Source organism: Nicotiana tabacum, chromosome 10 (genome assembly GCF_000715075.1).
Source record: "Nicotiana tabacum cultivar K326 chromosome 10, ASM71507v2, whole genome shotgun sequence".
NCBI classification, from domain to species: domain Eukaryota; kingdom Viridiplantae; phylum Streptophyta; class Magnoliopsida; order Solanales; family Solanaceae; genus Nicotiana; species Nicotiana tabacum.
In genome coordinates, this window is record NC_134089.1 from 163,903,423 (window position 1) to 163,921,610 (window position 18,188).

An 18,188-nucleotide genomic window follows, 5' to 3' on the forward strand; every position below is an offset into this window, starting at 1 on the left:
CATTCGGGATGGTCTAAGTCACAATTTCCAACGGTGCACGACCCCACGCTCGTCATCTAGCGTGCGCGTCACCTTAATATAGCACAATGATGTGAAATCCGGGGTTTCATGCCCTCAGGACAATATTTACAATCATTACTCACCTCTATCCGGTCCAACTCTAGCCCACGACGCCTTTGCCCCTCGAATCGGCCTCCACTCGCGTCGAATCTATCCAAAATCATAATCACGACGTCAAACTATGCTAAGGGAACGAAGTCTATGTGAAAATAATCAAGTTATAGCATAAGTCCCGAAATTAACCAAAACCCGACCTCTGGGCCCACGTCTCGGAATTCGATAAACTTTACATCAATAGATTCTTATCTCCCCACGAGTTCATACATATCAAAAGTCCCAAAATCCGACCACAAATGGCCCCTCAAATCCTCAAGTCATGGTCTCCAATACCAAGCCCTAGTTTCCCAATTTTTAACCCTTAATTTTCATTAATTACAGCTCTAATCCGTGAAATAATACCATATGATCGATTATTAGACTCAAAAATCTTACCTCCAGAAGATATCCCTTGATTCCCTCTACAAATCTCCCAACAAGCTCCAAAACCGACTTGAAATAATGAAGAACAACTCAAAAATCGCGAAGGAATGCTTTTATACCTTCTGGCCCAGGCTTTTCGCACCCGCGGACCAGATCTCGCTCCTGCGCAACCGCTTTTGCGGTCCCAAGCACCACATCTGCGGTCCTCACTTAAGTAGCCAAAATTTGCATCTGCGATGCATAATCCGCACATGCGCCATCGCATGTGCGGTCCCTTAACTGCTTCTGCGGTTTCTGCCTTGCTCTTTCTGCTTTTGCGACTCCAATCTCGCTTCTGCGAGACCGCACTTGCGGTCCCCTAGCTGCAGGTGCGGTTATGACAACAATGGAACATCTTCAGTTGCCAAAACCAACTTCCAAACTTTTCGCCAACAATCCGAAATCACCCCGAGGCCCCCGAGACCTCAACCAAAAACACAAACACATCATATACCACCATCCAAACTTATACCAATCTTCAAAACACCTCAAATAACATCGAATCAACCAAAACACATCGGATTCAAGCCTAAGTTTCCAAAATCTTTCGAATTACTCTTTTGATCAAAAAGTATACCAAACTACGTCTGAATGACCTGAAATTTTGCACTCACATCCCAAATGACACCACGGACCTATTGCAACTCTTAGAATTCCATTTCGACCCCCTATATCAAAATCTAACCTATCAACCGGAAAACGCCAAAATACCAATTTCACCAATTCAAGCCTAAATCTACTTCGGACCTCCAAAACACATTCCGATCATGCTCTTAAGTCCCAAATCACCTTCCGAAGCTATCCGAACCATCGAAACTCACATCCGAGCCCTTTAACACATAAGTCAACATCCGATTGACTTTTTTAACTTAAGAAAAAGGTGGAACCGGGATCAAATAATACAAAAGCATCTCTGTGGCAGACTGAGACAATACCTGTAATAACAGCATCAGAAGCAATAGCATCGGGTCTAGCTGGAAGTGCATAGAAATGGGCATGACCGCCACCTGATCGACCTCCCACTTTAGGGCGACCCCTAGCTAACTGACCTCCACCCCTAGCTGGGTGGGTGGGTGGTGGTGAAGTAACTGGTGCTGAAGTCGATGGCTGACTCCTCTGCTGAGATGAACCCTGCTAGACGATGAGGACACTGCCTCCACATGTGACCCATCTCACCACACTCATAGCAACTTCCGGGTGCTGGAGATGGGGACTGAAGGGAACCCTAGCACCGGAATGACTAGCAGATGCACCTAGCATAAAAGAGCCCTGAACTGATGGAGCACGAGACGAACTCTGAGCTGGAAGGGCACTAAGTGATGATTGGCCCTGATGAGAACTGTGTGAACTATGACCCGACGACACTCCACGATAACCTGGGTGAGCTGGCTAAGCATTCCTAAATGGACAGCCTCTGCCGTGCTGAAACTGACCTCTCGAAGGAGCACCACCATAACTACCAGATCCTCGAGACCTCTTGTCCTCTCTCTCCTCTCACTCCTTGTGATGAACTAACTTAATCTCACGAGTAATGCCTACAACTTACTCAAAAGTCGTACCAGTCACCCTCTCTCTGGTCATAAAAATACGAAGTTGATAAGTGAGGCCATCAACAAACCTCCTAATCCTCTCTCTATCTGTCGGAACCAACTAAATCGCATGGCGAGCTAACTCAGAGAACCTCATCTCATACTGCGTCACAGTCATCTCTACCTGACGTAACCACTCGAATTGCCTGTGCAGCTCCTCTCTGCAAGACTGCGGCACTTACTTCTCCAAAAAGAGAACGGAGAACTGCTTCTAGGTAAGGGGTGTTGCACCAACAGGCCAACGCCTCTTAAAAGCCTCCCACCAAGTGAAGGCAGCTCCAGAAAACTAATAAGCAGTGAAAGCGACCCCGGTGGTCTCCAGAATGCCCACTGTATGAAGCATCCTCTGACACTTATCCAAGAAACCCTGGGCATCCTCGCCCTCTGCACCACTGAAAGTCGGAGGCTAAAGTCTACCAAACCTCTCCAACCTACGTTGCTCGTCCTCTGGCATGGCAGGAGCTACATAGTCCTAAGCAGCTGCAACTAGCTGGGCTAGATGCACCCCCGGTATCTGAAGTCCCTCCACTACCTGCTCAGGTGTGCGAGCGGCAGGGGTTTGAGTGCCTCCCCCGGCCTGAGAAGTAGCTGCGGTGGTAGTAACTGAGACCGCCTGAGCTAGGCCAGTGCATACTAAGAGAATCTGAGCCAAGGCCTCCTGAAGACCCGAACTCACAAGGGGCACAGCTGATGCCTGAGCTAGTGCTGCTGGAGCGTCCACAACTGGGACCTGATCCTGAACTGGGGTGGCTGGTGGACTGGAGGTGCTGCCCTAGCTGCTGTGCGGGCCACTCCCCTGCCCCTATCGCGACCACGCCCGCGTCCTTGGCCTCTAGTGGCCACAGCTGGTGGTACTGGTGGTCGTCCATCCTGACTGGTAGCACGTGTCCTCACCATCTATGAGAGGATAGAATAACAAAAGTTTAGTACTCAGATCAACAGATTTGCACGACAAGAATTTCAAGAATATGAAGTTTTTCCTAAAGGTTCTGCAGCCTTTCGAGGAGAAATACAAAAATATCCGTACCAATCCGCGAGACTCTACTAAACCTGTTCATGACTCGTGAGGCCTATGTAACCTAGGCTCTGATACCAACTTGTCACGACCCTAAACCCAGACCCGGTCGTGATGACGCCTCTCGTGAAGACAAGGCTAGCCGACACAATACCCAATTCTTTTTAAGCAATTAAATAAAATACAAATTAAGTCTTTAACATAATAATAATCCCAAAATAAGCAGTGAAAGAGTACAGTTTGCAAAAATAAAACCAACACAGCTCGACATCGGAGTATCACCAGTCATGAGCATCTATTGACCAATTAAAATAGGAAGAATCTACAAAGTCTATTACAGAATTAAAACAAGAGAAAATAAGATAGAGGGAGAAGCACTGGGCTGCAAACATCGAGCAGCTACCTAGTGAATCTCCGAAATATGCTGGAAGCTCTCAACCCTTGCAAGCAGGACTTGAAGCGCCTGAATCTGCACACGGGGTGCAGGGAGTAAAGTGAGTACTCCAACTCAGCGAGTAATAACAATAAATGAAGACTGAGCGATAAGAAATCACGTAAAGGCACATCAATATGCTATAAAGAAGTAGTATAAAGCCAGTAAAAGCAATGAAACAGTGAAAACATGTAAAGTCACCTTAGTTTAGTTTAAGCTTCTTTTAAAATACCTTTTTAACAGTTAAACAAGTAAATGACAGGCAACTAAAAAAGATAAACACATAATGAACCGCCCCTCGGGCACAATACCGACAGAATTAGTGCCTCGGACAATATCATGGAACAACACCAGCCCTTCGGGCTATATCTCATATGCTCAGCTCAAATTATCATTTAGAATATCATTTAATGTGTTAAAACAGAGTAAACATGGCTGAGTTATAAAAACAGTAGAATATAGCATGACTGAGTATAAGTATAAAGTGAAAACAATGAGGAAATATCAGTAAACAAAATCCCCTAAGGTCCAAATAGTTGGCACGAGGCCCAAATATGGCATTCAGCCCAAAACTTGATGATAGCAAATAGTTTTCAATCAAATACGCGGTAAAAAAGTCATTTGGGATGGACTAAGTCACAATCCCCAACAGTGCACGACCCAACGCTCGTCATCTAGCGTGTGCATCACCTCAATATAGCACATCGATGTAAAATCCGGGGTTTCATACCCTCAGGACAACATTTACAATTATTACTCACCTCTATCTGGTCCAACTCTAGCCTGCGATGCCTTTGCCCCTCGAATCGGCCTCCACTCGTGTCGAATCTATCCAAAATCAGAATCACGACGTCAAAATATGCTAAGGGAACGAAGCCCATGCGAAAATAATCAAGTTATAGCATAAGTCCCTAAATTAACCAAAATCCGACCTCTAGACCCACGTCTTAGAATTTGATAAACTTTACATCAATAGATTCCTTATCTCCCCACGAGTTCATACATATCAAAAGTCCCAAAATCCGACCACAAATGGCTCCTCAAATCCTCAAGTCAAGGTCTCCAATACCAAGCCTTAGTTTTCCAATTTTTAACCCTTAATTTTCATTAATTACAACTCTAATCCATGAAATAATACCATAGGATCGATTATTAGACTCAAAAATCTTACCTCCAGACGATATTCCTTGATTCCCTCTTCAAAATCTCCCAAAAAGCTCCAAAACCGACTTGAAATGGTGAAGAACAACTCAAAAATTGCGAAGGAATGCTTTTATACCTTCTGGCCCAGGCTTTTCGCACCTGCGGTCCAGATCTCGCTCCTGCGCAACCACTTCTACGGTCCTAAGCGTCGCATCTGTGGTCCCCATTTAAGTGGCCAAAATCTGCATCTACGATGCATAATCTGCATATGCACCATCGCAGGTGCGGTCCCTCAACTGTTTCTGCGGTTTTTGCCTTCTTAGGCTCTTTCCGATTCTGCGACTCCAATCTCGCTTCTGCGAGACCGCACCTGCGGTCCCCTAGCCGCAGGCGCGATTATGACAACAATGGAATTTCTTCAGCTGCCAAAACCAACTTCCAAACTTTCCGCCAACCATCCAAAATCACCCCCGAGGCCCCCGGGACCTCAACCAAAAGCACAAAAACATCACATACCACCATCCAAACTTATACCAATCTTCAAAACACCTCAAACAACATTGAATCAACCAAAACACATCGGATTTAAGCCTAAGTTTCCAAAATCTTCCGAATTACGCTTTTGATCAAAAAGTATACCAAACCACGTCCAAATGACCTGAAATTTTGCACTCACATCCCAAATGACACAACAAACCTACTGCAACTCCCAAAATTCCATTCCGAGCCCCTATATCAAAATCTCACCTATCAACCGGAAAATGCCAAAATACCAATTTTACCAATTCAAGCTTAAATCTACTCCGGACCTCCAAAACACATTCGGATCACGCTCCTAAGTCCCAAATCACCTCCCGAAGCTATCCGAACCATCAGAATTCTCATTCGAGCCCTCTAACATATAAGTCAACATCCAGTTGACTTTTCCAACTTAAGCTTCCTCAAAAGAGACTAAGTGTCTCAAACCTTACCAAAACCTTTCTGAACCCGAGCCAACCAACCCGATCAGAGATAGAACCAATAAACAAAGCAATAAGAAGCAGAAATGGTAAAACAAAGCGGTAACTCATGAGACGACTGGCCGGGTCATCACACTAATAATGGAAATATGATAAATTTGCTTGATACTCTCCTAATATAACTCAACAAAATCAATTCTAACATGCCTCATTATCAACCCAATTAATTAGAATGATTTTTCAGTTATGCACTCCTAATATAACTCAATAAAATCAAGTATAATTTTTCATTGTATTTCTATTTATATTCAATATATTTTACTGTATTTTAAAATTAAAGTATTCACTGTTTGTATTGTGTTTTATTTCAATGTTTGTATTTAGTGTATTTCAATATTTATATATGTACAGTATGCATAAATATAGGTATATTCAGTTGTATTCAAAAAATACAGATCTTCGAAATACATAAATACAGGCAAAAAAAATATTTAATCAAAAATACCATGTGTTTGAGTGAATTTGTACATAATACAATGTGTTTGTATCATTGTATGTGACTAAATTGCAAAGAAGAGAAGAACTTAGTCGGAGATGGCGTTTTTCGACCAAGAAGAAAAGAAAGTTTGTCGGATCCGCACAATAATTTTTTTATAAGAGTTCATTATATTGCTCCTTTCCGTTCGAAAAATTCACTCTTTTCTGTTTCATGGTTGCCTTCTACTCTCGGCCATCAATACTAGGGTGTGTATCTTGAGTTGCTTGAAGAGAAAGAAGTAAAATTCTGAAAGAGAATCGTGTGTTAATTGAAAGAAAGAGAGAGGAAAAACATAAATATCGTATTTCATGCCTCAATGGTAGTATATACCATAAATACCTATTTTGCTATAAAATATAAAAGGTAGTTGTAAAAAATAATATTTTAAAACGATATTGGTTTATAATAGGAGGTAAAATTTCCTTTTTGTGATGAAAACAATAAAAGAAGAAGAACAATATTTCAGAGAAAGAGAGAGTAATTCTTATTGAATTTTGGGATGATTTACAATGGGGTAAGACCCCTCTATTTATAGGGAAAAAGTGACTTAGCCACAAAGTAAAACTCTCTACAAGATAGACATTCACTCTAATTACAATTCTATTCATAACACTCTCCCTTGAATGTCTACGCAATAAGTAATGTTCCACGTTAAAACCTTAACTAAATAAAACCCAATGGAAAAAAATTCTAGAAAGGAAAAAGAGTACACATTTTTAATAATACGCCTTTTGATTGCCTCATTAAAAACCTTGCAAGAAAAACCTAGTGGGACAAAACCTTGTAAGGAAAAAAGAGTGCAACGCGTATTAAACTCCCTTTGATGAGAGCATCATTTCACATCCTTGAGCCTTTGCATCCCAATCTTGTGTACTAGCTTCTTGAAGGTTGACATCGGTAGAGATTTTGCGAACAAATCAGCCATATATTACTTGAACGAATCTGTTGCACATTAATATTACCATTCTTATGAAGACCATGTGTGAAAAATAATTTTGGTGAAATGTGTTTTGTCCTATCTCATTTTATGAATTCTCCCTTCAATTGGGTTATGCATGCTGCATTGTCTTCATACAAAATCGTGGGTAGTTTGTCACATTTCAAACCACATTTGTCTCGAATAAGATGTATTATAGACCTCAACTACACACATTCTCTACTTGCTTCATGAATAGCAATTATCTCAGCATGATTAGATGAAGTAGCCACAATTGATTTCTTAGTCGATCGCCAAGATATGTCAGTGCCTCCACAGGTAAACACATAATCTATTTGAGATCGAGCCTTGTGTGAGTCAGATAAATACCCTGCATCAGCATAACCAACAAGATTGGGACTGCAATTATTGCCATAAAATAAGCCCATATCGGTAGTCCCTTTTAGATACTGCAATATGTGTTTGATTCCATTACAATATCTCCTTGTGGGAGCAGAGCTATATCTTGCTAAGACATTAACTGAAAAGGTTATGTCAGGATTTGTAGTATTAGCAAGATACATTAGTGTACCAATTGCACTAAGATATGGTACTTCAGGACCAAGTAGCTCTTCATTCTCTTCTTGAGGTCGGAATGGATCCTTATTCACATCAAGTGATCGAACAACCATCAGAGTACTTAATGGATGTGCTCTATCCATGTAAAATCATTTCAATATCTTTTTTATGTAGGCAAATTGATGAACAAAAATTCTGTTTGCCAAATGTTCAATTTGCAAACCAAGACATAATTTTGTCTTTCCGAGATCTTTCATCTCGAATTCCTTCTTTAAATAATCAATTGCCTTTTGAAGTTCTATAGGAGTTCCAATAAGGTTTATGTCATCAACATATACGGCAAGTACAATAAATTTCGATGTTGTTTTCTTTATAAAAACACATGGACAAATGGCATCATTTATATAACCTTCCTTTAATAAATACTCACTAAGATGATTATACCACATTCGTCCTGATTGCTTTAGACTATGTGTGTTTAACGGGTGGGCCGGGCCGGGCTGGGTAGGGAATTTTGGTACCCGTACGGGTTATGGTCCGGGCCAGTTACGGGTTGGGTCATACCGGGTTTAATGGGTTCGGGTCATCCGGGTAAAATTAAACCGTAAGGGTTACGGGTTGATGGGGTCGGGCCGGGCCGAGTTTAGTGTTTTTTTAAATTTTTTTTTTGTATTTTGTATAACTATTGTAAGTTATATTAATGCTTTGTATTAATATAAAGAATACAAGGAAGATGGGAAAATATTGCACTTATAAATTGCAAGTGCTACATTTATTTCAAAATTCAAACTTACAAATTGAAAGGTTTACATTTAACAACAAGTAAATTAACCAAAAAAGAGTAAATTCAAACTTTCAAAGGTTTTGCACTACCTTAATAAGTTCTTCATAATCAATATGAACTGAGTGACCTTCTTCTGGAGTGTTAAATTCGGATGGGTTATGATAATAGGCTAGATTTATGTAATTTGGCGATTGTTTATGCCCCAGCTTAATTATGTTTCAATGTTATAATATAGTTAAATGATGAAAAATGGGCTCCAATTGTGAATGTCATATGTTACAGGAGTGAGGAGCTTGTATGAGGCCTTAAAGCTGTGATTGGAGCTACATTGAAGCAAGAAAAAAACCCCTAGGAGCTGAGTACGCAAGAAGACGAGAAAAAGAATATTTAAAATGAAGGCATGGACTAGCGCGACCATTAGCGCGTCCACTAGCGCGACCGCGCTAGACCAGATGGTCGAGGCAGAATGATAGGGCATTAGGGCGGCCATAAGCGCGACCGCACTAGCCCAGTTCCGGATTAATTTTCAGGGGTAAACTTGGAAGTCTGGGGAAAAAATTCACTTAACCTATAGAAGGTCAAGCTCACCCAAAGAGGGGCTATGCAGCTTTTCATAGCTTAGTGCAAGAAAAGGAGAGGCAAGGAGGAGAATTCAACATCAAGTTCTTCCTTTCTTCCTTTTGTTTTATGATTTGTGATGAATTTGATTATTGTTGTGATGAACACTAGTATGAATAGCTAAATATTTAGTCTAAGGTTTGATGGAACCTATTGAAGGATGAACTTCTTTATTATGTTAATATAGTTTGCCATTTTAATCTCTATTTGTTCAACTACGTGCTTGTTGTAGTTAATTGACAGGATCCTCAATTAGTTGTGCCTATTTAATGTGCATAACTCGGGAGAGAGTGCATATTTAGGTAATTATTGAACAACACCACTCCCAAAATATATGAGGGATCAATAATTGCGAGTTTAAAGGCGGGATTAGGGATAACGAAGCCTTGGCTGTAATAAATAAATCAGCTAGCCTAACTCGGGAGAGTGCATCTAGTAGATTATCGTGATTACTCGGGAGATATTTATGGTAGTAAGAGTGCTCAGGATTGATAGAGATGATTTGGTGAATCTATGTGAAGCATAACCGGAAGGGAGTCCATCAATAGGGAAAATCATAGCCTTAGAACCTTCTCTTAATAGTTTACAACTCAATTATAGTTATTTTTCAGTTGCTTATTTACATTCATTCGTAGTTAGTAGAAATACTCTCAATTGTTATTTACAACATTTGAGAAGTTGATTCCGTGGAATTTAGTAAGTCTAACGAGAAGTAATTGATAGGTTAATTCCTTGTGGGTTCGACGTTGGGCTAAATACTCAGATTATATTTGCAACATCTGCATGTCCTTTATATAAGGCATAGTTGGGTGTGATCAAATTTTCCTCGTTGTGCCTGCAGCTTTAATGTCTAGGTTCAGCTGTTTCAGTGCCCACCAAGCTTTATGATCAAGTTCCACTGGCAAGTGGCAGGCCTTCCCAAACACCAACTTATATGGCGACATACCAATTGGTGTTTTAAAAGCGGTTCTATACGCCCAGAGTGCATCATCTAGATTTTTCGCCCAATCAGTTCTTGTGGCATTCATAGTCTTAGTTAGCACACTCTTGATCTCTCTGTTGGACACTTCAACCTGCCCACTAGTCTGGGGATGATATAGGGTAGCCACCTTGTGGCGTACATCATACTTTGCGAGCAACTTCTCGAAAGCTCTATTACAGAAGTGTGTGCCTCCGTCACTGATGATCGCTCTTGGTGTCCCAAAACGGGTGAATATGTTCTTCTTCAAAAATCCCACCACCACTCTTGCATCATTAGTGGGCAACGCTGCAGCTTCTACCCATTTGGACACGTAATCCACAGCAACAAGTATGTACTTATTGCCAAAGGATCTGACGAAAGGACCCATGAAGTCAATCGCCCAGACATCAAACACTTCCACCTCTTGAATCGGGTTCATGGGCATCTCATGGCGACGGGAAATGTTCCCGGTCCGTTGACATTCATTGCAGCCCTTCACCCATTGGTGTGCATCTTTAAACACTATTGGCCAAAAGAATCCGGCCTCTAGCCCTTTCGCAGTTGTCCTGACCCCTCCAAAATGTCCTCCATATGCCGATGCGTGACAAGCCTACAAAACAGAAGATTGTTCTATCTCGGGGATACACCTCCAGATCATATTGTCAACACATATTCTAAACAGACAGGGCTCATCCCAATAATACATGCGACAGTCACGATAAAATTTTTTCTTTTGTACAGATGAAAGGTCATAGGGAACTACACCGCTGGGCAGATAATTTCCATAATCTGCATACCATGGAACTTCCTCAAGACTAGTAGCGAGCAGTTGCTCGTCTGGAAAGGTTTCCAGAATATCTTCAACCTCGACTGAGTTTTCAGCTCCTTTAAGTCGCGATAGATGATCAACGACTTGATTTTCTGTGCCCTTATGGTCACGAATTTCGAGGTTGAATTCTTGCAATAGCAGCATCCAACGAATCAAGCGTGGCTTAGACTCTTTCTTCTCAATCAAGTACCTGAGATATGCATGATCAGTGTATACAATTACCTTAGAGCCAATCAGGTATGATCTGAACTTGTCGAAAGCAAACACCACAACCAACATCTCCTTCTCAATCACAGTGTAGTTCAGCTGGGCTCTACTCAGCATTCTACTACCATAGTAGATTGGATGCATCAGCTTGTCTTTCTGCTGTCCTAGCACTGCCCCCATTGCGTAGTCACTAGCATCACACATGAGTTCGAAAGGTTGCTCCCAGTCAGGGGAAACAATGATAGGTGTTGTGACTAGCCTCTTTTTCAGCTCCTCAAATGCTACCCTGCAATTATTAGAAAACGAGAAAGGGTGATCTTTTTCTAACAACTTACAGAGAGGGTTAGCAATTTTTGAGAAGTCTCTTATGAATCTCCGGTAGAAACCGACATGCTCGGGGAAGCTCCAGATTGCCTTGACTGAAGTTGGAGGGGGCAGCTTTGCTATCACATCCACTTTAGCACGATCCACCTCAATTCATTTGCTTGACACTCGGTGCACCAAGACTATGTCCTCTTGTACCATGAAATGACACTTCTCCCAATTAAGAATCAGGTTATTCTCAATACACCTTTTCAGCACACGAGTAAGATTTATCAGTCACTGTCACACCTCCTTTTTTACTACACCCTGGAAGGGCATAAGGGAGTTTTTCCAATTAAAGGACAACCGAAACGGGGTTATTTAATAAAAGATTCAGAGTTGCCACTTGGGAGATTTATGGTGTCCCAAGTCACCGGTTTAAAATCCTGAATCGAGGAAAGATTGACTCTGTATTACAGTCCACCAACACAGAAATCCGGGTAAGGAATTCTGTTAACCTAGGAGAAGGTATTAGTCATTCCCGAGTTCCGTGGTTCTAGCACGGTCGCTCAACTGTTATTATTGGCCTATTATCTGATTTTAAACATGTTTAATCCTATGTGCAATTTTAACTTTTAAACCGCTTTTATTTAATTAGTTAAAGGAAGATTTCAATGTCATTTAAAATATGTTTTGAACCACGTCACATAAATGCACCCGCAGTCCGCAACATATTTTATCTAACGTTGTGATTTGGATTTGGGTCACATAAATGCGCACCGGAATTTAGGAAGGTAAATTATTAAAATAGCGCGTCTAAAGTGACTACGCGTTTGCAACTTTGCGAGGGCCGTGTGATTTCAACTAAAAAGCACGCCTCGAATTCTAAGGATCAAAACAAGATTAATTAAATGAGTGCCATGCAATTATCATTTTTGTTTGGCATGGCGTACCTCAATTCTAATTTTAAAGGGTATTCAAACTAGATTTATGAGGGACATAAACTATTTACGTTACTCAAATGGCACACCTCCACTCAGTCAAACGAATTATTTTAAAGCTATCAACTACCCTCTGAACATTGTAGTCCTGGTATTTCCGTTTTGAATGGCATCGACATAGTTCGAGATTTTAGGCATAGAGTTGATTCTAAACAACAACTTATTACTAATTAGTAACTTGATGGTCTAAGTGACTTAATTACGCAAGAAGCAATCAGATGATCAAGAGAAAAGGGCCTTGGCAAGATTCAAATTTCAATGGGCCATTCATGCAAGTCTAGCTCAATTTGACCCTTCAACATATATCCAGAAATAACAAAAAATTCAAAGTTTAATCTACTACAGAAAGGATCACTATAGGCATTTTATGACCTTTAAAACCAGATCCAAATGGTATGATCCATAGCTCGAAAACACGCCTTTAGCCTTAATTCCAATACTCCAAAAAAAAAAAACAGAAACTCACTTGCACACTTTGAATCAATATGATGCTTTCTAACAAACCAAATCTTCAAGAGTCAAACCCGACATTATCGAGCTTGAACAAATTTCAAGGAAAAAATGTTGCTCTTATTCAACTTGATTTTACCTATATATTTCATCTTAGTCATGTGTTACTGATTTTTTTAAAAAAAAGAAAAATCGAACCAATCAAACATTTGCACTCTTACTTCATGAAGGCCAAAGTCAAGTAAGGAAACAAAAGAAAATAACTACTAGATCTACATGACAGCGATAAATAACTAGACATCAATTACAATTTTGGAAAGAAAGCTCAGAAGAACTAAAACTGGACATCAGGTACAATTTCATAGCAAAATAGATAGGAGATAGCTCGCAGAGCACATGCTTAGCTGCACAGAGCTCAAATTTAAGAGAAATGAGACCAAATAGAGGCTGGAATCAACAAGCTGAAAGCCTAGACCAAAAGTTAATTACAAAGAAACACTGAACTAAGCTATAAAGCACCATAAAACAAAGTAGTAAGGCAGAACTCATAACAGAAAGCTGAAAACATGTTTTGAAACTTTAGAATATCCATATTTATTCCTCAAATCAATCTTCACATGAGGTAGAATGTAGAAGTGTATCTAGAAATCGAAAAAGAAACAAGGAAATATGGAGTCAATGGCAAACAACAGTGGAGCAGTAACATGAATCAGGTTTAGATTAAATAAAACAGCAAAAACGGCTGATGAACACCAATGGAACAGCAACCACCCAGCAGAATTCAAACCAAAAACTTTCTAAAATCTGAATTCAAACCATTTCAATCTCAGAGAATCAGAAAATGTTTCAGTAATTGAAAAACTTTAGAGATCAAAACAAGGAACTCAATGGAACAGTGTTTTCTTTAGATTTTCAGCCGTCTCTGATTTTTCTATATTTTCTATCTATTCAACCCTGCCTTCAAAGGCAAGGAAATGTGCCTTTATAGGCAAGGAAATAGGGCAACAATAGAGGGATCAAATTTGCATTTTAGCCCTTTTTGAATTTTGATTTTTGCTACTTACATCCTTGCATTTTTGACTTATTTGCCAAGTAAGGCTGTTTTTGGCTTCTAGGAAGCTTCCTAGGCAGTTATACTCATATTCCTTAGACTAAATTATCCAAATTACCCTCTCACACCCCTGCATATTACTGTAAAAGCCAAACAGAACCTGGGTCCAATTTGACCCAAGTTAATGGGTCCAGATAAACCCAATTCAGTTCATTTCCGGGCTATTCAATCTTTATAAACCCAAACAATTTTGACATGGTTTACCAGTTTTAAAAATTAACCTAAAATTTCCCAAAAGAGAAATCACGGCAGCCTTAATACAGACCAAGAAAACGAAACTATACTAATTAATAACAACAAGATAACAATACTGATAAACAACATCATGTATGGACAATTGATCCTAAGTTTGTTTTACATAATTAAACAAAATTACTAACAAGTTTATGCTACCTAATTTCACTAACTGGTCGAATGAAACAAAAACAAGAAGAATGAGAAAGAGAATAAAGGAGACGAGGAAAAGAAAACAAAAATAAAGAAACGAGATGAAACATAAAGAGTTTTCATGCAAAGATAAAGCGAGCGGATACGAGCGATTTTTGCCCATTTGAATACTCCGTGGGAAGCATTTTTTTGAAAGATTTGACCGCACCCTGCTTTCGAGGTTGCCTACATATCCTTGGCTATAAAGGAATCAGGCCAGTGTAGTTCGGAAAGTTTTGGTAGCTGGGACTACCATGAAGCTATGATTTCACTGTTGCTATTATTGCTGCTACTGCTTACTGAACCCCTTATTACACCATGTTAAAATAAAAGAAGCTAGACTAAGCTATGATCTATGAATTACAAGAATCTTATCTATATCTTCAATCTTGATCTTGCGGTTCTTGTTACCTTGTTGATTTGTTGCCGACTTGAGTTGTAATTTGAGATGTTTTCCCTTTTCTCCAGGTGGATGCCTGACTGCTAAATTTGAACTGTATTTTGAGATGCTTTCCCTTTCTCTAGGTGGACGCCTGACTGCTGAACTTGAATTGTATTCCCGTGCTCTCCAGGTGGGCGCCTGACTGCTGAACTTGAACTGTATTCCCGTGCTCTCCAGGTGGGCGCCTGACTGCTGAACTTGAACTGTATTCTCGTGCTCTCCAGGTGGGCAGCTGATTGCTGAACTTGAAATGTATTCTCGTGCTCTCCAGTTAGGTGCCTGATTGCTGAACTTGAAATGTATTCCCGTGCTCTCCAGGTGGGCGCCTGAATGCTGAATTTGAGTTGCTTCTCCCTATTCTCCAAGTGGGTACCTGATTTCAACAAAAATAGACAAAATAAAGAAAATTGCCTGCCCCAGTTTGGTAGCTGGGCACATATGTGAGTGTTAAACTGAATCATATTACCAAATATTACTAAGAATTTGAAAACAGATCCCGTTATCCAAGAGGGTCCTAACAACTCTTAATTAAACGACGGTTTTAAATCTAAGTTATATCTTCTAAAGGTATGACTTCCGCTAAATCTTGTTATATAAGAGGGTCTTAAAACTACACCCCATTATCCAAGAGGGTCCTAAAAATCAAAAATCAAGTATTATCTTAAGAGTGACAATTTTTACGGCTGAATTACACTACCCTACAACAGAGCTTACGCTAAATCTTGTTGTCTAATGGAAGTCTTAAAGCTAAGTCCCATTATTCAGGAGGGTCCTGAAAACTCCTAATGAATCCTATCTTAAACATGCAAACTTTGAAACCAACTTATATCCCTTTGGGGTACACTTATGCTAGATCTTGTTACTTATGATTGTTTTGAATTTTAAACTAGGTCCCATTTTCTAGGAGGGTCCTGAAAATTTTATGTCAAATCTGTTTGGTGCCTGCCTTTCCTTACGGAGGGTCCCTACGAAACAATCAAAATTTTCTGCCCCTGTTTCAATCAAAGAAAACTTTGTGAATTTAAACATGGTGGTTAGTTTGTGGCCTTGAACTTCTAAGGCGACTGCTCCTTCATTTCCTATAACAACTTTAATTTCCACTCGAAGACCTTACTTGTTTATTGACTAACCACTTTCTCTGTCACCCTTATCACAGAAAATACCTCGTCTCTATTCAGACCCGATACACTCCATCTATTGCATTGCTCATGAACTGACATTTACCAAACCTTTGTATCTCACATGAATCTCAAAGCACGACAATCGCCACCCGCTCAGTGCGTATGTTGTTCTTTCTCAACTTAAACCACTGGCCTTGGCCTTGAGGTCTATTGTCCCTTCACTCGCCATGACAACTTGATTTCTACTTGAAAGACCTTGCTTGTCACTGGTTAACCACCTTCTTTGTCAATTTTATCACAGAAAATACCTTTGATCCGTTCACCTAACACCCTCCATCTGTTGCATTGTTCATGAACTAATATATACCAAACCTTTGTATTTCACATGGATCCCAAAGCATGTTGATTGTTACCAACTCAATGCGCTTATTGTTCTTTTCCTGACTCGTGTCACTTTGATGTGCTACCCAGATCCCGTTTTGTACAATTGAAAAGATGGTGGCAAATTTTGAAGTCATTTCTCACTTGTTCTGACCAAACAGACTCAGGAAGAGGAAGTAAACAAGACAAAAGGAACAAAGTAAAGGAAAATGGAAAGAGATAATTCCTAAAGAAAACTACAAAGTAGAAACCTATCAGATGTGGATACTAACTCTAGTGACCATGACATGCACATGTTGATTAAGTGGCCTAATCTGTCAAACAAGTCTGATGTTCAACTCTTGCTGTACCTCTGAAGCATGAAACTGGGCTTCAATGCTCCGGTTATCCAATCTGATTCACAATCCTTATTCGACTTGTAGTTCCCGAAGGGTTTTCACCATCAAGCCTCTCTCATTTTGTTCTTTCTCTCAACTTACCATTGCTTTATGGTGACCGTGAGGGTTTTCACCAATAAGACTCTCTCATTTTTCATTTTTCTTGTTTGGACCGGAGTGTTGCCCCTGATATGAATCACCTTTACTTGCTCGACTTGGCATCTCTCAAAGACTAATCGGAAGGTCTTTCTTGGGACCGTAATGTGGGCTTTTGGATAGGGTTAGAAAGAAAGGGTATCGAAGGCTCAAAACAATTCAAACAGGTTCAAAATTACAACTTTCGGAATCAGATTTCTTACAACAACCACAACTTCTGCCCCAATTTCTTTGCTTGTGGGACTTTTGGATTTTATTTTGATTGGACCGAACCATGAGGCTGCCTACATATCCTTAAAAAGAATCAGGTCAAACGTAGTTCATGACATAGAAATTGCTTTGTTTGTTCTGATTTTTTTTTCTTTTTCTCTTCTTTTCTTTTTTTTTTAATTTTCATCTTTTCTTTTCTCTCTTTTCCTTTACTTATCTTTCGCGCTTGCATTTATGATCTTTGCTACTGATTCCGACAGAGGGATACGAAAGGAAGTAAATAAGGCTCAAAGGGGGTAACAAAGGATAAAGTGTTTAGATAGCAGAACAAAATGCCTTCGTCATTTCAATCTTCAAAACATGCCAAGTACAAACAAACACAACTTAACCAAAGAAATCATACATAATATCTTTTGACCGCATCAGAATTGATAGCCATTTCTACACATTTGCCTTCTACATCTATTTAATACAAAGTACCATTGGACAACACTCTCACTCTCATTACCACGAACGCCCCCTGCCAATTTGGGGCAAACTTGCCTTTAGCTTCAATCCGATGTGGCATGATGCATTTCAATAGGATTTCTTTATGTTCTATCTTCCCCAGTTTCACACAATTCGGGCTTGAAGTGATCTCAAAATGCCTTTACTTATTTCCCCCAAATGTCCTTACATCTTCAACATTGTTTCATTGCTTCATGATTAAGCTGACTTTTAAAACCAGGATGAGAATTACGCGTGCATGTCATGTCACTAGAGTCGACAGGAAAAGAATTATAAAAAGAAAAGAGAACTAAACGAAAATGACTAGAAATCACAGAAAACAGAAAATTGCATTAGACAGATGGTGAAAGGGTTTGGACAACAAAACAAACAAACTAAACTGGGGTTACAAACCTAGAACAAACCTAGACAACACTAAACGGGCTACTATGACCAAACAAACTAGGCAAAATAAAAGGATAGAAGGGCTTGAGTCACAAGACAATATCCGGATTACAACCCTGAAATAACCAGGACAACAGAAATGACAACAAAATAAACCACCAAAACTCCT